This window comes from Cynoglossus semilaevis, chromosome 1, assembly GCF_000523025.1.
Source record: "Cynoglossus semilaevis isolate Cse_v1.0 chromosome 1, Cse_v1.0, whole genome shotgun sequence".
NCBI classification, from domain to species: Eukaryota; Metazoa; Chordata; class Actinopteri; order Pleuronectiformes; family Cynoglossidae; genus Cynoglossus; species Cynoglossus semilaevis.
This window is the reverse complement of record NC_024307.1, coordinates 8365441-8386277: the sequence shown is the minus strand read 5'-3', so window position 1 is coordinate 8386277 and position 20837 is coordinate 8365441. Positions and strand designations below refer to the sequence as shown.

The 20837-nt window shown below is 41.1% G+C and overlaps 1 protein-coding gene across 1 annotated transcript in view; it reads left to right on the top strand.

Moving 5' to 3' along the window:
* sox11a (SRY-box transcription factor 11a) overlaps positions 1–20106 on the top strand; it is a 436554-nt gene extending 416448 nt beyond the window's left edge. The window contains exon 7 of the transcript XR_003051995.1: positions 19455–20106. The gene's annotated coding sequence lies outside the window, so the exon portion shown is untranslated. The remainder of the gene's footprint in view (positions 1–19454) is intronic.
* Positions 20107–20837: the final 731 nt, after the last annotated feature.

Sequence of the window (20837 nt, the reverse complement as noted above, 5' to 3'; positions counted from 1 at the left end):
CTTTTCAATAGGCTTCTCTCTCGCTTTCTTTTTTTTTTTGTTGTTTTTTACTGACAGGTGAAATGATGTCATCAGTGTTGACACTGATGTTTTGATTTATTGCCATGATTAGTGCAGCTATAAATATTAATGATATTTTATGAAACAAATCTATAATGTCATGCTGGATGCAGGTTCTGATGGGTGTTCACGTTCACTGGTGCCCAGTGTCGGAGGCTGGTTGACAGATCTCAGTGCAGCAGGCGCTGTAATCCCAACAGCTGTTACCGTACCAAGATTTTTTTTTTTTTTTACCCTGGTGGTATGATTTCCAACCACAATTCCAATAGAAAAATATTATCCCACATTTCACAGAGGTCTTACAGTGAGCGCCTGGGCCAGCTGTAGGGATTGAGTTGCGTACTCTAATTTTAGATGCTGACTGCATGTGATGAAATGTGAATTTAACGTGATTATATTTCACTCCTGAATGGCATCTCTGGCTCTATATCAGCGTCTAACAGCGCCAGCCTCTTTAAACCAAGTGACATGTAAATATTGGCCATCACTGGAGATGAAAGTCTTAATCCTGCACCATATGCTTTCTGTGATCCAGGTGTTGTCTTTAAATGCATCTTCACTTAGTGGTTATAATAAGCAAAACCCTGACAAACCGCTACATACAGTACATAGATATACGACACGGTGATTGCGCTACATACAGTACATAGATATACGACGCGGTGGGGAAAATTGCTCTATTTCAGAATATGATTTTCCAATCGACTACACACCAAGCTGTTGTCTGCACGTTTTTGAGTTGAGTTTGAGCCGGCACCTGCACCGGCATTACACAGAGATGAACTGCGTGGAAATGAAAACACTTAAACTTCCTTGACACAATCTGGAAAAGGCAACATATGGAATCCACAGTTATTAGGGCTCTGCACCTCAAGTGAGAAGATGGATAGCTTCACAGATGTGCCTGACAGAGCGATAAACCCAGTGGCCTCACCAGTTTGGTACATTTCCCAGAGCAGCGACCGAAAATGAGAGCGGCACTTTCACTCATATCGTGTGCAGCGACTTGTTTTTGTGTATATTGTTTCATTTTGAAAAATAGATAAAATTGCTAATTTCCTTTCCCAGCACGACTGTCAGAGTAACTGACTGACTGAGAAGAATGTTTTAGTCCTTCAGGTTACCCTGGTATTTTTTTTTGTTTTTAACCTTAACCTCCTATTGTTTATCATCATCCTCGTGCCTCCACAGAGTGGAGCAACCGTTATGGCATATGGCTCAAGTTTTTATTCTGATCTTAGAAGTGAGGTGAGGGGAATTCAGGTCTTTAGATGTCTGTGGCTCCTCATGCCCAAAGTTTGAATTTCATTAAAGACCCTGTCTGTTCCCCGGGCTGCCAGGAACAAAGCGTTAGCCGGACTCAATGGTAATCCTGCCTATGAGGCGCTGGTGTCAGAGGTCACTCGTCGCCAGCAGATGAATCCTGTAGCTGGGGCGGCAGGGGCTGTGATGGAGAGGAGAAGACAGAGGAGCTCTTTTTCTCAGGTTATCCAGGGAGAATCTAATGAGGAGGATTGGAGGAGAGAGAAGCCGAGCTGCTGCTTAGGTGAAGACGGCAGGCGATCTGTGGGAAAACTTCAATGCTGAAGGCAACGGTGAGGCCGATGTGGTGGAGGGAGAGAGGGAACTCTGTGTGTAGCATGAAAAGGAAAGGTAGAGTGAGACATAAGGCACATTTAGAGATTGCATTCTGTGGTATTGCACTAGAGCCACTCAGTGCCTGAGGACAAGCCCAAGGCTAATAAAGCTGAAAGTTGGTAGATGTTTTGACCTTGCTTTGGAAAAGCGAAGCCCTAATAAGGACACACACTATAAAAAAAGGAAAGGAAAAAAAAACTTTGTCTCTTCTCTCTAGAGCAAATACTCCTTCCATCCCTATTTCATACACTCTGTGCTCATTATAGCACGGAGAGGAAGAGGAACCTATAGGCAGCCTAATGAAGGGGACCGTTGGATCGCTTACATTAAAAGCTGGGATTAGACAGTGTCTGACACGGAAACTGACTTTGAACATGTTGGCAGTGCATGATTAGTAATAGACTGTGAAATTTCTAACTCAATTATAAGAGGCTTTCATAGTAATAGGATTTCAGAATGTGAGAACATCAGTGATCTGCGTTTCATCAGTCCTACACTGGTTTGCAGCATGTTACACTTAGTTATATGGTGAAGGGAAAAAAAAATTCAACATCTAAGGTTAAAGTGGTATCATGGCTTTTACACGCTCTCAGTCTCACAGTGAAAACTCATGTCTTATGATGAAAGCTTCTCAAACTTTCTAGTGTCCACAAAGGTTGAGAGTTTTGGTCTGGTTTGGTCTGGTAAATTTTAAGTAAATATGTCGGTGCATTATAAGTAGACTTTCTGTTTCTTGCGGACTCCATAACTATAGAGAATGTGTACTGGACTGGCCCACCTGCAGTCCAGATTTGTCTCATCATAAAAATTAGGGATGGCAGGATACAATACTCTTTCATGATCAAAAATAAAAAATAAACAACTATAGTCCGTCTAATCCACCACCTAAGTCCAAATGCTTACCCTGACTTTGCAAAACATGCTCTAAATAGTGTCACTGTCACACAGCAACGCTAGCCCGCGGCATGCTGCAGGACAAAAAACAAGGTAACGGATTTATAAAAATATTGGCTGATATTCCAAGTTCGAACATCGGTATCTGACATAAAAAAGTTCTTTCGAGCCGAACCTTTATAAAAATGTCTGGTCCATCAGAAAGGTTCGATTCCCAGAGGGACCACCCAGTGACAGGATAGAAGACCACTTGGATAGAAGTGTCTGCTAAATGCATAAATGCAAATATAACTCTCTTGGGGGAATTAATTTGGGATTACAATAACACTACTATTAGAAAGTGGAAAAGTTTCTCAAGAAAATATACCAGCCAAACCAACTCCAGACATCGCCATTAGTGTCTTCAAACAATAATTAAGGTGGGAATAAAATATAACTTCAACACCTAAACAGTACAATGGAATCCAGGGAATGGACTCCAGTGGTGGTGAACCACATGCTCCTTATTTTTCTTGTCAGTCATCGATGAGAAGGTTTTTTTTCTCCATGTGGAGCTGGTTGTTTTAATACAGCAGGGTGTCGGTCATGAGGTTGACCAGCTGGACTTGAGCTGGCTGCACTAAGAAACTGGCGATATGTCAGAGTGAGTCTTTCTAGGGTTGGTGCGCTAACACTCGGGGCTCAGTCAGTCAGAGCACTTTTTGGAACCCCAGAGATAAACACAACTTCCAGTATGCCTTATGCTGAAGATAAGTTGTACCCATGATGTTTCCTTTTTTTTAACGAGGCAGGGGATTAGGGCTTTGTTCCAGCTTGTCATGTGGAATGTGGAATCAAGATTAAGTAGAAGGTCTAGCAGCACAACCAATTTGGAGCAGAGATTCGGACGTGCCTGATGTGTCTGAGGATATTTCCGAGTCCAATATTGAAGTGTTATCAGCTGGACAGAGAGGCGGAGAGAAAGCACCAGCTCAAACAAGTGGCCACTAGGCTGTTCATGCAAGTGAAACCAGTTGTATCGCCATTAGGTGCGTGTCAGAGTTTGTTTCTCCAAAACCTTTAACACAGCCTACTGAACATGCCAGAGCAAATCCCTGTGAATTGGCCCACAGCTCCAGCATTAATCTGAGGCAGGGGTGACCGTCCACAGTCTAAATTGAGCCCTCAGAGACCATTCACTCAGAGAGGGAACGTTGTTAGAGACCTGCAGGAACTAGGAAGGTACAGCGTGCCCCCAGTCCAACTGTCGTTCTGCTGGTGATGAGATAAGGGCTATCAGACGCCTGGCTCCACGGAGAGGAAGTGCTGCATTTTGATGCTAAGAGCAGCAGCAGTGGCGTCAGCAGCAGACCCTTGGCACAGAGATCTAAATACGAACCCAGGCTTCAAAAGCCATTTTGGGAGAGCGGATAAGTGGAATGCCAATAGGAAAGCCAAGTCTAAAGTGCACATGACTGAGGCAGAGACACATCAGTGAGATAAACCTTAAACCTCTGTAGTTGTTTCGTTTAAGTTTCCTTTTTTTTTTTTTAGCTGAGTTGCTCTGCATTGGGAAAAGAATATTCCCAGGGTAGTGGGTGTTATTTCTGTAATTACCAAAAAACTTTGTGCACGAGTTTTTAAGAAGCCGTATGTAATGTTGTGACAAACTAAAGGAAACCATAATGATTCACTGAAGTGGCTGTGGCTGCGTCTACGTACCACTGAACAATATCTGTTACTAATGTATTATGGTCCACAGGGCTCTGAGGTCAGGGTTCAGAGGTCAGGGTTCAGAGGTCAAGCACATTGAGCAGCAGTCCCAGTACTGTTTCTCCATGTTCATAATAATATGTGCAGGTGATGTCAGTGTGAATATTGATGGATTATGCTTCATGGCTCAGCTCCCTAAACAGAGCTTAGTCATTAACTTATTAATAAAATTATGTTTTTATGTTTTTTCTCTTTCTCTACCATTCCCTGAGTGATGGTTTGCCTTTGTTTTTCTTGCTTTTTTATTTATTTATTTATTTGTCTGTGTGTGTGTGTATGAGTTATGTGGAAAAAATATTTGTGTGTATTGGGTGCATTTCAGTGTTCTTTTCTATTGGTTTTGTAATATGTGTAGATATACTTTTTAAAAATGTTATACAAATGTTTAAACCACTTAACATAACAATAAAAACACAATTAAACAAAATAAATAAATAATACGAACAAGTCAACTATACCTATATTAACATCAGGATTACTGCACAGTATAAAAAAGTCTGTCAATATTAGTACTCTACGTAATTAGTATTAATTAGTACTGTAATTATAAAACTGGTCAAAGTTGCTGGAGAGACTGCTGAGAGACATTGTCTCAACAGGTTTGAGTCGCTGCAGTTGTAACATCTGTCTTAAAACTTTTGGACTGACCTAACAATTTTTTTGTTGCATTATTTAAAGATAAGCAGTTCTCTTTTGTTCCAATACAACCACCAAGGAATACAAAGTACCGTTTGTTTGGTTGTACCTCATGGTTAAAACATTACTGAATTCTCTTCAGCAGCAAACGTTATTGTTCCAACCTCGGTAACTTTCTTTATTTGCCTCTGTTGCTTTCAGGAGAACAAGTGATTGCTAATCATTCTCATTTGCATGTGAAGATAAGTCTAATATGGTTGCTGGCTAATCCTCTCCCACTAAGTGCTGGATAACAGGCCATTTTTAGCTTTTAATCCATTAATGAAATTTGTTTGCTCATTGACTTGAATCATCACTATAATTATGTGGGATGAATTTATCATTTAGAGCCACTGGAAATGATGGGTATTGTCGCGGCATTAGCATATATGAATTAATGACAGTGATGTGTCATTAATTGATATGATTTCTCACAGTCATTACAGTTCGTGCCACGTCCTCAGCTTTGCCTTAATGGAACTTGTGAAGCGTTAAGGTGAAACATCCGACACCTTCAAGAATTGACCGATGTTTGCGTGTAAAGTTTGTACAGTTTCTGCATGGAAAATGTGCTAAACTATGATGTTAAAAACAAAACAAAAAACATCTGGTGTTTTTGACGGTGAACAATTTAAGTAGTTATACTTTAAGTGATTTGCATGAAAATGTAAAAGCGGGAGCTATCTTATAATTTATGCATATGATGACCCATTACTCTGACATGAACACATCTCACGCTCTGACGCAGGGGAGGCAAAGGTGCATTCAGAATTACGCTGCGCAGGCCTTCATCTGACATCCTTAAATGCAAGCAATTTTACTGGTCAGCACTTTGACATCATTAACCATTGTTTAGTGTCTAATGCACATATTAATTATGCATGCCTGCTAAGATGTATGCACCCTGCTGTAGCTCCTTAAATCTCCTGGAACACGCACTATATTTTTAGCCGCCATCATTGATTGCACACAGATTGTCTGACTGGGTTCTTTATTTATTTATTTTAATGCAACAGCAAGCACTGTTAATGTTCAGATGAAGTATTTTGCGATACTTTGTGCACCGTCCTGTGTGTGTTGATTTAGACAAAGAAAGCCTCTGCCCTGGTGTTCTCACAGATCTCAGCGGCAGTGGATGCTGCAGGTTTGTAGGAAAGAAAAAACAAACAAAAAAAAAACAGGCTGCCCAGTAGCTGTGGATCACAAACACTGAAGTAGTCATTGCACACAAACCAGTGTCAGCTCTCATCACTCCCTCACACCCCGAGGGCTGCACTGTGCATGTGAGTGAGGTGCTTACTTTGTGCTCCTCAGTCCTGATAGCCACCCTTGAGGCACCTTTCATCCGTAGACGTGCTCCTCTCTCTCTCTCTCTCTCTCTATATATATATATATATATATATGAGAGATGCAACCATCAAGATGCACTAGATTGGAAAAACCCGAGAGTGGCATCAAATAAATCTAAGGTTCCACAAGCATCACCACACACACACACACACACACACCTGCTACAGAGCTTTAGCTGACCAGCCGACACAGTCTGGTTAATAAATAGTTTCCACTGTGAGGAGTTGTAGGAAAAGGGCAGGAAAAACAAAACCTCCTGTTCTAGTGTTTGGAAATGTGTGTCAAAACCGCAGTAGGAGAAAACAGTATAGGTGTTTCAAACACGCCTGATGTCAACATCATGTTAGGGATGCACTGATACTTCATTTAAATACTCATACAGATCCTGAAGCAAGTGTATGAGCAATTGTCAGGAGAGTTCAGTGTGTCGTTGACCTCAGGGGTGGTTTATTTAGGGAGGTCAACGTCAGCAGTTTGGAAGGATTTGAACTTCAGGAGCAAAGATCGCCTGTAAGATTTGTTCTGTTAGGATATGAGCACTGCTGGCAGTTGGTTGCCTAGTGGTAAAGGAAGCGGACTTCGGTCCGGAAGGCCCCAGGTTCGAATCCACCAACTGCCAGGTTGCCACTGAGATGCACTGAGCATGGCATCGTCCTCAAGCACTGCTCCCCGGGCGCTGACCACGGCTGCCCACTGTTCACTTTGGTGATGGGTTAAATGCAGAGATTAAATTTCGTTGTGCATGGTGTGCTGTGCTGTGTCACAATGACAAATAAAGCTAAGTTTAAGTTTAAATTAATAAAACACCTGAAGATCACCTGAAAATCCAGGACATAAAAATATCAGAACATTCCGACTTACACTTGGGAGCCGTATCAAATCTCAGTGACTTGGAGTCATTTCACACCTTCACATGTCATCTCATGTCCTTCAGAGTTGGCCCCCAACCTAAATAACAGTGAATTTCATACTTGAAACCCATGTTATGTTGAAACCCAACAGCATCAGTGTGTACACATATAAAAATACTTGTAGTAAAAACCTTGCATCAGGACGAGAGTAAATGTAGCAGACTGTTCAGACATGTTTACCAAAGCAACATTCTGTTTACCATCGCCGGGCTTTTGTTTCTTCCCTCCCGTCATCTGCCCGCCGTGATGACAATGCTGCTGAATGATTAACATCCTGTGTTGCTCAGTTGGAGTGGGACGAGTTCAGAATCCTTGAACCTGAAATCCAGAGCAATCAGGTGTCGCTAATGTGTTTCCAATTTCCTCGCATCATCTTAATGCAACCCACTGAAAAACGGCATCAATATTTCAACGGCCGTTGCGTTTCGCCACAATGCTGCCTACGAGCGTACAAGACAGCTTTCACATCTGATTATGACCTCTCATAAGCAGCGAGTGGTGGATCACTCTAACTTCTGCCCCCAACCGTCGCTTAGGGCTACAGAGGCATTCGTATGGCTCCAATCTCTCCGTGTCAGAGTGGCAGGAGGGTAATCGTTGGTGACAGAACTGCCCATCTGAGCAGCTCCTTCTGCTGTGTGCGTGTGTATGTGTGTGTGTGTAGGGTATATGATATTTCTGTGTGTGTTGTACTCTGTCTGTCTGTGTGGCCTCAGTGGCAGATGTAAATATTCCTCCATCTCCACAAAAGCCCTCCAGTCTATTGCCTCTTCTCCACCGCTGCCTCCTCATCAGAGTTTGACCCACTGTCATTTACCTGGGAGTACAGAGAGCAATGGTGAGCTTCTTATATCTAGGCCCCCCTGCAGGGGGATCCTGGAATACTTTGACGGTGTCACGCAGTCCACCCAGGCTTTGGGGGAATCAAGGCAGTGACAGTGTCCACGCTCTTTGTTGCATGTGTGCGAACATCTGCGCATTTCTGAGCCTTTGTGTGTGTTTTTGTAATCATGCCATATATAAAACATGAATGATGCAGGTCGCCAGTGTCACAGGGGAGACCCTCTCATTCTTCTCTGCTTTGAAAGCCCACACCAAAACACTTTTCACTCATGCACGCTGTTCAACACAGTGGCATGAAGGAGCATCTTGAGGATAGAATTCTTATCTATTTACTCTTCTCTATTTTGTCATCATATTGCCCGAGCACATTCTGTTTTGAAATTCTGTTTTTTTGAGCTTCTTTGTTTGTATGAAAGAAAACTCTGTGTCACTGCCTGGATCTCTCTTTTGAATCTGACACGAGCGTTGCTTTAAAACTGAGCCCTCAACCTTGAACAATGTTTGTCATGTCTGAGGCTCCGTGTCTCACTCTAACATGACAGGAATATACAGGAAAAAGGTATATTTAAAATGTTGGTCCAATCCCTGAATCTGCAAAGTCTTTATTTATGATATTTAAAAAAAAAAAATGTCTCACATTTTTTACTCATGTAAATCTCTTGCGAGCTGCTTATCAATTTGTTGTTGCTGTCAGATTCTCCTCTTGATGTTGTTAGATCTGGACTGCAGGCAGGCCAGTCAAACACAGATACTTCTTCTCAACTACTGAATAGAGTATTGAGTATGTGGTGTTGACACATTGGTACTCACACTAGTATCGATTGAGTATTGATTATGTTCATAAGTTCAAAGTACGTTCAAATTATCGATAATAATTCATATATGAAAAAAGCTTGTTTGTCACTTCCACATTTTTGAGGGGAACTTACAACAAATAGGCTTCTGTGCTGTTACAACTCATGGTGCGTGGAACGCTACTGGTCCGTAGATCATTTTGGTACTCGGCAGTGGAACAAATGTACTTCATTTATACTTATTTACTTTATTCAAAGAGAATCCAGTCATATCATTTTATTTTCTTGAGTTAAATAAAATCTGGTGATATTTCAAAATCAAATGTAATTTAGACTCCGATACTCACGGAATAAAGTCTAAAAGATGTTTTATTTTGAAAATGTAATGATGGTACAAAAATGTTGGGGAACGCTGATTTATGTTATTTTGTGAAAAAGAAAAGTTTAAGGTAATTTTTTATGACTATGTTATGACATACACATATTGTAGTTTGGGATGTTTTATTTGGTTAAAAATACGAAAAGTATCAATATCGGTATAAGGAAAAAAATGCCAAAAAAGTAATTGGTATCGTTTCTAATTAAAGTTTCTGGTATCGCCCATCGCTCTCCACCAAGCCTTACTTTGTGTTCTGCCATTTTTTTCTTTCTTTAAGCAGATTCTAAGACAAAACAAACTACTTTATTCCGTGTTTACCCAAAACAAAATATTTATTCTTTCCACGGTATAACCCAGTCAACACACTACTGCTACAGTACATCTTCACAGCCATGAAAGTATCAGCGACATGTCTGCGAGCCCTGGTGATGCTGTAACTAAAAGGATACGGTTGCTGCCTCCAGAATTCGTCCTCATTTGCATAACAATTGCAGTATACAATAAGCAAATTTATGACCATGTCTGACACTTTTTATCCATGAATTCAGTAAAAGTGAAGATGAGCCAGGGATGGAAAAAAAGGGAATTAAATTTAAAAATAAACCTAGAAAGACAAAGAGATGTGGTTCAGGACAGAACGTGTGGATGTGGTTTATTATTTTGTTAAAATAAAAATAATAATAGTTTAAAGGGAAATACTGGGCCTTCACAGAGCTTTTGGCGAACTTGGTGAAATGACCTTGTCGCGGCTCATGAACAGTTAAGGGTCAAAACACTGAAACTGACCCACAAACATACCCCCAAATATCCATACGCCGCTTGTCGTACACCTGTCACACCGATGAATTTAATATTAATCTTCCCTGTGCCCCCTCTTCTGATTTGCCCCTAGCAAATCCTCCCACTTCCCTCCTCCACTGCTGCCATGACTCCTATATTTCCCTCCCTGGCCCTGGTCCAACCGGGCTGTCAGACCCGGGCCTCATCTAACTCCCTTTCCTCGCCGTCAAGCCAGTGTAAAGCATTTGTGCGTGGCATCTGCCAAGCGGCGATATCCTGTCAGGGTCCCTCTCACTGTCTGTCACCGAGTAATTGGCGCACGTACAGTATGTGCAGACACATGCAGGTGGCTGTCTCCATTCGGCACCACCTTCCGTCCCCGTCCTCAAGACCCCCGAGGGGCCAGTATAAGCAGCAGTCTTGCAGCAGCAGCTTGCTCGTGTATGTTATGGGCCATATCCCACGCTCCTTTGCAAACTTTAAGTGCTAAAATAAAACATAATTGGTCGTCTGGAGTTGAGCCGTAATGGCCTGCATTCGTTTCAGGGATTGAAAAGTTTTCCTCCTGCATGGAGAAAAAAAACCAACAACGACGGGGCGATGTTGGGTGTTTGTTTATTTAACAGATGGTATTTGTTCTCCAGTCTTACTAACCTGTACCTCCTGCAGAATGCCAGACTTAAAATTCAGCAGCATATGTGGTACAACAGGGGTGTTAGTCACGGTGCAGTAGCCAAATCCCAAACAGGTTGTAAATGCAGGTCTGACTTTCTGGTCCCTCTGTCTACATCCCCACTGCACTGCTAAAACCTAAGTTTTTCAATGTTCAGAGATTTACCAGCGGCTTCTCTCAGAGCTTTTTACCTGTCAAATATGAGACAGAGTTAGTCACCATAACACGGGGATTGTCAAATATGTTGTCTCTCAGCGTTACACACTCATCTGCTCAGAGCTCTTCCTTCATCCTTGACTGGCTGCCGTGTTCACGACTGGTGAAGCTCAAGCAGTACTTGATTAAAAAATAATTTATGACCTAAATGTAGAACTCAAGGCTTTTATCGGTCGATGCAGCATATTGAGTTTGACTTGCTTTTAAAGTCAGGTAAAACCACGTTCAGTCATTTGGTATTTTCTAACAAGCTTTAATAAGAGCTTTGTTTTTGCTTATTTACACAAAATTGTAATTATTACCAGTTTTTTTTTATTCTGTCGACAGTCTTAATTCACGCTGTCATGTTTTTTGAGTTAGTATTTTCTGTTTACATAATCATGACTAGTTGTCTTCTAAATGATTAATTAAATCACTTCACCCTGCTACGTGTCTCAAGTTTTGATTAAATATGTTTTTAAATTTTTATTTTCATATTTTTATTTTTTCAATTTAAATTGTGCCTACTAACTAACTCTCACTGCATGGTAATTTCAATACTCATGATTGACCCAAATATGTGACAGAATTGAGTTTAGAGTTGATGTGACCTTGACCTTTGACCTCATTTTGGATAGTTTAATCTCTTTGCTATTTTAACACATTGTGTTTCATGCTTTATGTTTTTATGCGTTTATGCAAACCAATCAGAGCTGGGTTGAATATCATGCTTTTGGACCTATCACAAAATACTAATACAAGACTGGTGCAACATGAGTCTGTACTATAAGCAGTTGTTGTCACATGTTTGGACCTGTTTTTATGAAACACTAATATTCTAGTGTTTCTAAGGTAGGTCGCATACCTTCGAAAATCCATAGCATTATTAGAGGTTGTATCTGTACAGCTTCATTCTCATTGTCGAAGATGTAGCTGAAGGAGAGCAGCTTATCTGTAATGGCTATGATGTCTGAATGAACCTGGAGAAACTCCAGGAGATCCCAGGAGAGAGACTTCTTCATGTTGATGTTGTACTGTGACAGTTTTTTAACATCTGCAGTTCTCATAGAGAACACGAAAGGCGCTGAGCTCTGGAATTCCCCTGTGCTCGTACCCACATCTCATCTAGTCTGGTCTACACTGACTTATTAGTGGGGTGCCTAAAAGCAGCGTTCCTGATGGATGGCTCATCATTACAGTGGTCAGGTTTAGAACAGCAGACTGGAACTGGCCTTCAATAAATTGACTGAGACAGGTGTGTGTGATGTTTGTCCTGGTCTATTCTAATTACGGTGCTCAATGTCTACTTATACACAAATTATTCATGTTGCATAAAATCTGTAATGATATTTTGAGCAAAGTTTAAAAAAAAAACTCTCTTAGTGTTACTGCATTTTCACGGTCTTTGGTAAATGAGACTTTGATGGTCAGCAAATCACTTTTTTTGGACTTGGTGAGAAGGCAGTACTCTGGAGGATATTTGGAAGGAAATATACTGTGTTTGTGTCCAATGTTTCTGAGAAAATTGTAAAAGTTCACAAGTGTTGAGTCAACGTGAACTAAAGGCATTGATTTTGGACACACTGTATGACATTTACTTATGGCTCACTGGCCGAACACCTAACAAGCTGCTAAAGTCCATCGATCTGCTTCAACTTCACCCGGTTGCATCCATAAACATGTTCGAGGGTTGATAATTTGAGTTTCACCAGACGCAGCTCGTGTGGAGACTGCAGAGTTTTTATGGATTAGTCTTTGCCCAGACCGACTCCTGAGCCAACCAAATAAACGTTAACACTATTCAGCACCCGTGCTGAGTGAAGACTAAATCCCTCATTAGTATGTAAACAGGACTGTAGTGGGTCAAAACAACGAGACCCAATGGACTTCCACTCAGAATAATGTGGCCTCGAGTCTTTCCACGGACAGATACTCAGAGCCCAGGAGCTGCCAGAGTCAGACCACCAGCCTCCCTGCTGACTACAGTCGGCAATCAGCAACACTGTGAGGCCACTTAGAGGTCAATACACCATCCAGACGCGCATCAACCGCCTCTCAGTAGCCTCCAGATCGACAGCATCGAGTTAAATTGTCTGTGCAAGGCACTTGGTGTTCTTCAACCCTGACACCTGTGTGACCTTAATGGGCATCAGTGATTCTCCCTCTTCATAGTTTCTTCGAAATGCACACATTTCACTTCTCTCTCTCTCTCCTCGTTGTTAGACTAAAGTCAATTGCATCCACTTTTCCAGTCATTGTTCTTATGCTGTGTACAGTTTCACTTAGTTGCTTGACTTGATTTGTTTTTGTTGTTCTCTGAATAAGTCTTTCAAATAACAGCTATGTTTTACGTGGACACATAAAAACAAATGAAAGCCTATTAGGAAAAACATTCCATCATTTTATCAAGCCAGTGGCAAAACTCTGAGCCATTTGGAAATGATTTACATTCCAAAAAAAAATTTTTGGCAACGACAGTGTTTCTTGATTAATTCAATAGATTTACATGTACACTTAGAGAAAACTTTTATTTTTTTCATCAAAATTTAGTTGTGTATTTTTCACATTTAGATTAGTTCCAGATATAATTGTGGACTGGCTACTCTATTTTGTTTTTTCAATATGAAAATACTAATTTCTTTTTATATATATTCTTTAAAAGAAGTAATATTCTGTCCTAGTAGTTGTAACTCCTAGCTGCTTGATACATATATATTTACATTAATGTAACAAATGCACTCTGGGGGCAGAAAAGTATGAAGGCTTTCTGATTTGGAACGCATGGCTGTACGAGTGCTTGTGGCAGCCTCACCGCCACGCTCCCTCTCACTCCCTCTTCTCCCCCAACCAATGTTATTTCCATCTTCTTCGACAGGGGAGATGGCTTTTGTACGGGTTTATAGTGTAGTTCACCATTGTGGAACTAAAAGACTGAATCAAGTGGCCTGATCCAACTCTCCCTAGGGGTTCGGCACAACAGAGACGGGAGATTATAGACTCACAATTCCTGTCTTTCACAGGACCCCACTGTGACGTCCCTCCACGCACAAACCGCTCCGCGACACATTCCCACAATGCAAAACAGCACCAGCACCATGAGATTTTGCGGAGATTGCGGAGGGAAGAGAGTGGAATCTATAAGACATGCTTCATTCTAAAGCACGCCACATTGACTGTATATTGAAATCCTTGTACACGTGAAGAATAAGAAAGAGAAGATAACATTGTGCCATGGATGAATCCTATCATCCACAGGATTGCTTCACCTCTGTGTGTCTGTCTGGCATTTAAAATTGATGCCAGTTCGTTTTTATTCAGCTTTCTGTGGATCTGCAGGTGCAGCTGCCACGGCTCTTTTGAATATTTCATGCTCCTCCGACGTTTACGGGCTAGCCAATGATTCCGAGATATCGATTCATTTCACCAATCAAAACACCATGTCGTTGCCCTCTCATGTAGAGGCCCTGGCCCCTGATATGCTCCCCTCGTTTTTCTGCTTGATTAATCAATAAATGCCCCTGCAATTTTGCCCAATTAGTTTCACACTCTTCCCATTGATTAAACGGGGAGGAAAAACATATTCCTTTTTGATGCACATCAGAGCGAACTCAGACACCTCATCAGGTGTTATTGATCATATCCAGTCGCCCTTGCCAAGCACTGTACCAATGTCCTCAATCATTAGGCCTCACAGCTTCTGGTTTATGCTCTCCAGACAGCACTGCTGTCATCAGTTCCCCACTACCACCCTCCAGGCATCCCACCCCCAGCATCACCAACCACCCCCTTCATCATCTCACTGCTTCACCATACCTCTCCCCTGTCCTCTCTTTCTCCTTTTACTCCGTCACCTTTTCGTCGCCGATTCTTGGGTCGTGTCTCCCCGACTCCCTCCTTCCTCGACCTCCCCTCCTTCCCTGCCCTCCCTTCTTGTTTCGACTGTATTTCCGTTCCTTATTCATTCCCTCCTGTAATCAGATCATGGCGACCTCCTGCTGGTGTTAATGGAGGTGAGAATCGGCCTTGGGTGTCAGGATGCATCTCATCTCTCAGGTGCTCGCCCGGCAGTAATGAGGACAGGCACTGTCAAAACCCCAGCCTCCCGCTGTGCCAGACACACACGAGGGTATAATGAGCAGTACATACAAATAAAGAGGAAAGAAGTAAAAGAGAAAAGAAAGTTCAACTCTGCCTTGATTCCACCTGTTATGTTACTTTGTACTCCTGTTTCTCCTTTTATGTCTTGGAGCCTGCAAACACAAACCCCAGAGCATCAGGAGATTAAATGCAGGAGCCGTTTGGAAGTCAAATGGGCTCTTAGACATCCAGTAATATTTATTAATGAAAGACGAGAACTGTCTTCAAAGACTCATAGGAGGCGTCAAGTGATTTTGAAGAGAAACAAGTTGCTTGTGTGGTACGTGCTGAAAAACATCAGTCATCTGCCGAGTTGACGGCTGTAGCGCTGGTTGTTTATCTGGTCTGCTTTTAAAACTTAAAATCACAGCAAAACAGCTGCAAGCTAGTCTGGGACGGGGAGTATATGTTAAATATTGTAGTAAAACACAGATGTACGAAGTGTTTCTGAGGTAGTGAGATGACACTAAATATTTAGCACTCCATTTACCAGGAGTATCACGTGTGCTTTAGAAGTAGTGTGTACTGTAGTGTATGTTTAATAATAAAATTTTATAAATAAATGACATCACATACGACAGAGAAATTAGGAAAAATAGTTGAGGATTAAAATTTAGCATAGAAATGCTGTCTGAGACAGTCTGAGGAAAAATGTGGCTAGGTGGCAGTGTGAAAAAAAAAACAAATATTAATTAATTTATCTTGACTAAATAAAGTTTTAAAAAGTACCAGACAAAAATAGTTAGCCCACACTTTTTTTTGCTTATTTTTTCTTACATCATTACACAGGGAATTGTATTGTAGTAATGTTCATTACTACATATACTCACCTCTAACTGTGTGGATGCTTTAAATACATATAAACACTCTACATATAATACAGGTACAGGTGGAGTGTTTAAGGATATACAGTAGTTGTTGAATACTGCTAACTGTCCACTTCATAACCTGTGAACAGGCGACGGTTCATCCTACAGTCAGAGTGTCATTACAGAGCGGTCTGTCTGAGTCAAGCAGGACATGTTTCTCCACTCAGCCAAGAAGAAGAGCTGAGCCAGGATTCATTCATCCTCCCAGCAGCTGTCCACTGTCGTGTCCTCGTTGAATTCATCAAACCTCTAACGTCACGTTCGTGTATTAATCCTCCTCATAGAGGTGTCATTTTCCTGAGGAAAACCATATTCAGTTTATGGGACTATAAAAATGTCATTATATTGAGACAAATTTCTCAAACCATAGCTTGAACAAACTCCTACCTCACAGTATCCATGTGTCACCTTATATTTGCCTGGTGTAACATTTTACGAGAACTTTGTTGTATCTTTTATCCACCAGAGACAGTTCTTAAACTTTCAACATTGAAATGTGACATTTAAAAGCAATAACTAAAATGAAGTTATTTTAAAGACTCAAAAAAATGAATGTTGAGAAACAGACTATAGTTTACTCAGAAACACTAATTAGCTATTATTATATTAGAAATTAATTAATTAATTAATTTAATTAATACTAATTGCTAACTGTTAAATGTTCAAAAAACAACAAATATTACTGTACAACCTTAACTAAGTGATTTATATCGGAATTCCTTTCCAAAGGTGCAGTGTAACCCAATACTGTAACACACTTAAGTACCTCAGCTACGCTAACACAGTGGTAACATCATAACATCATAGCACCTAAAAACATCAGAAGAGTCTGACTTACATTTGGGAGCCATAATAAAGGGGAAAAAGTGAAAGTGAATGTAGCACAGTCCAATGTATGGCGTTAAACATGTGAATGGGAATTGAGTCATCTCCCGCCTTTATATTATTATATATTACTGTGTGAGAATGAATCCACTCCACTTGCCAACAAGTTCCTGTATGAAACACTGTAGGTCAAGGACGTCGTAAACCAGAAATAACATAATTTGGGAATCGAACCTAGGACTCTCTGCTATCTGCTTCCGAGGAATGCGTGGTGTCTGCTACAGTATGGAACCCACGATACTGATAATATATATATATATATAGTTGGACAATCAAATAGAGGTTGATGACTTCTTGTTTCCTTACTTGTTTAATGGAAGTCAATCTGGACGTCTTTTAAATAATTTCTGAAGTTCTCACAACTGATGGTCCATTCTCCACCATCTCCTGTAATTACACGTAATTGTGCCTCTCTGCCTAAATAAATGTCTTTAGCGTGAGGAAAAGCACAGCCTGGAGGAGCATTGGTCAGTACAGACAGACGGATCAATATATTAATGATCCTTTCATTATTCAACTAATGCCTGTTTGGTTTTACATGCAAGACGGAGCGTGAAGGAACATAAAAACACTGGAGTTTGGTGCTGCCTTCAGAGCTCTCATTACACATGTATGAGAAATTAGAGACCAAACGTAGACTATGCATTTAAAATTTCATTAATGAACTGTAGAGACTCATTCCACGGTAATGGTGTTATTCCTCAACGTATATCACACCAAATATAAATTGTGGTTTAATGTCTTGCCCCCCGTGCACTCGTGGTCCACTGGTGTTGCAAAAGCGTTGGTAAATTTTTACGGTTTTCCTTTCAGGGATTTTAACCTACAGCTTTAAACTCATGCTGGGCTTTGAGCTTGTTGATGTGTGAAAACTTTCAACAAAACGCTTCTTGAGGCCTCTTTAGTTTGCATAGCAACTACCTTTTGATGGGAACCACATAAATTATGCATGAGCTGAGCATTCGGGCTGAATTTAAACCCCAGTGTTATACACCAACGCCTCAAGATATCTGAACACGCAATCAATAATTCTCCATCAGCTGGGGAGGCTTCCGAGAGGCCCACACAGTTTTCTTTGAAGCAGCCTGACAAGTTAAACCTGGTCTAGGTTCTTCTTCTGCTAATGGCCAGCCTCTAAGGGGAATAGTGACATGTGCTGTTGTTAAAGTTAATGTTCACGTTAGCCGCAGAAGTTTGTTGCACTTTCAAGAGTAAAGTGTTGTTATTCATGGAACTCACAGAAAATAAAGACAACAGTTTGGCTCAGTTGTAAATCAATCTTCACTCCTTCCGTCTTTTTTGGAATTGTGCCCTTTGGCAAAATTTTCCAAATGGAGCTGGAGTGAGATTTAGAATGTTTCTGCTAATGAAGAAAGCCTTGTCTTCTTTTTCTTTTAATTCCTTCAACAACCTTGGATCAATTAGCTACACGGCAATGTTTTCATTCCTTTGTGTCTCATTTAGACCTTGCTTTGATTGATACATTGATTCTTCGTACATCCCAGAAGCCATTCCCGAGAGAAGTGAGCCAGACTTGAAACATTAACTTAGAAACTTACCAAAAAAGATGAATGCACTCATATCTTCTGTGCACAGACCAGGGGGGCATCTGAACCTAAGTAGTACAGAGTACAATTTTTATTTGTACTACGGTGACATCAGAGATGTACTAATGGTTTTGTTGAACACAGCGAACATACACAGATGCTGATTGCTTCAAGGTTCAAAATCTACCAAGTGCAACTTTAAAGATCTTTTTGGGAGCCACCAATTATTCTGCCCCAATATTCCAAAAGAACAGATTCGGGGCCAGTTCACTTCATATTCCTTTTCTGAAGATGTTTTACTTGTTACCTGCTGGTTTGGCTAAGGTAGGATAGGTTTAAAAACATTTTTTTTCCTTCTATGGAGAAACATGACGATGTTACCTGGACAACATTTGTGTCTTTCACACCTGTTTAAGTCAAATTAAAGGGCAAGAAGAAGTTACTACACAGAAGTATTGATTGGATTTACAAGTTAACCTTGGGTCATAAGGAGTAAACAAGTTGTAAAAATAAAAAGTGTTTCATTGCAAATAGTAATAGTAGTAAAAAGACTTTAGGTCTTTTGGATTGTTACTAGGAATGAAGCTTTGTCCTCATGCTGATCGGACTCGGAGCCTGTCTTGGCGACCCCAAAGGTTGACCATGGATGGGATTTAAAAATGAAAACATTCTGACCATTAGGGACCCATTTAACTCCAGGGTTTGTGTATGTGTGTGTGTGCATGTGTCTGAGGAGCTACAGTAACCATCTATCTTGTCTTCAGTAGAAGCACAAAGGTCTACTTTATGGGATGGAATGCTCTACACACTGAGGTCTCCATGGTACAATTTGGAAAAAAAAAATCAATAAATGAATTCAAAAGAATTAGACGGCCACGTTGTTGACCCAACAGCACTGCAGCTTCTCCAAATTCTTTAGAAGATTTCTGAAAGAGCTTTAAAACAGTTTTTGTGTGGTTTTATTCCAATAAACCTTAAATCAAAGCCATTGTTTTGTTTCACAAATGAGTTACATTTTCATACTCTGATTTTCCATTGCTTTATAGGATTTATTTTTTTGTCTCCTGTGCAGTGAGGACTGGACCCACCAAGGACACTGGACTGGCCAGACAATGTCAAACCTGCGTGATGCAAGAAATTTGACAAAATGTTCAACCCTCTTGGCAGAGGTTCACCTTTGGAAACCTCTGTCGCAGCAGTGACAGCATCAGGGATGGCTCGCCAGAGAAACCAATTGGTGCTCCATGGGTTGGAACCTTCATTCTGTCAGTTGCCGGGCAGAGTGTGTGTGAGTGTGTGTTTTTTTTTCTAACTTGAAATAGTCATCATACATGTAAATGTACAGTAATGACAGGTTGTTGTTTTTTTCCCACACATTTCTGGTACAAAACCTTTGTGACGCCAGGTTTTTTCCACTCTTTCTAAACCCTTTGTTGTTGTGTCAGCTCGGATTGGATATGTTTGTGTTCCACCATTTTTTTGTTTTGCTCCCGAGAAACTGGAGAGGATTGTTTAGGTTGATTGCTGTGAGTGTCCTCTCCTCTGAATTCACATGTTCATCTAAACAGTATCGACCACAGGGGCACCCGCAGACAAACGTACAATGAGTTGTGGTCAAAAGGAATAGGTTGTGAGTCTGGGGTTTTTCTTATTAACAACCATGGCCACAGAGACCGTGAAGTGAAACAGTCAACTGTCAGCCGAAACAGTGGAGCGAAGAGAGGGAGAGCGAGAGAGAGAGGCGTATATAAACAGACTCCCTGAGAGAGAGAGGGAGAGCGAGAGAGAGGGGAGTATATAAACAGACTCCCCGTAACAAGTTTGTTTTTTCAAGGTGTCAGGTTCCATGGCCAGGTTTATGGTTATCTGTAAGGTCTATCCTGTTTAGCTTGGCGGGCGACTGGGCTGCATCAATAAATTTCACTGAATGCTATGATCTGTTAATTACGCTGGCAAATGGAGCTTGTAATTTGGCAGCGGCGAAACCCACGACCCTTTGAATTGTAGATAAACTGGTACAGGAGGTGCGAGAAAGAGCAGCCTGTATGAAGTTTCTGTGAGTACAAATCTGCGTTAAATAGTATTTATATGTGGTTTTGGCCGTACATGAAGATGGTCAGGAATGTAGTGTACTGTATGTGTGAAAGTGTTTTTTTTTTCTTTAGGGAGATCTAAAGGCTGGCTGGCAGCTGCTAATCTTCTCTGAAAACCTCAATTTTTCCCTTGGCATGAACTCATTTTCCCTGTCAGTCAGTCTCAAACTGGAAGGACGTGAATGGGTTCTTTTATGGTATGTGAGTGACTTAAAGTGGCAAGACAATCAAGTGCAGCACGGCGTGGTGAGAACTTGGAGGAACGGTGATTTACCGTCATCTACATAAAATCACTTTGATCATGGGGTGAACTGCAGTGTGAATGAAACCTGAGCTAAAGGAAGTGGCTTTTTTTTCCACCA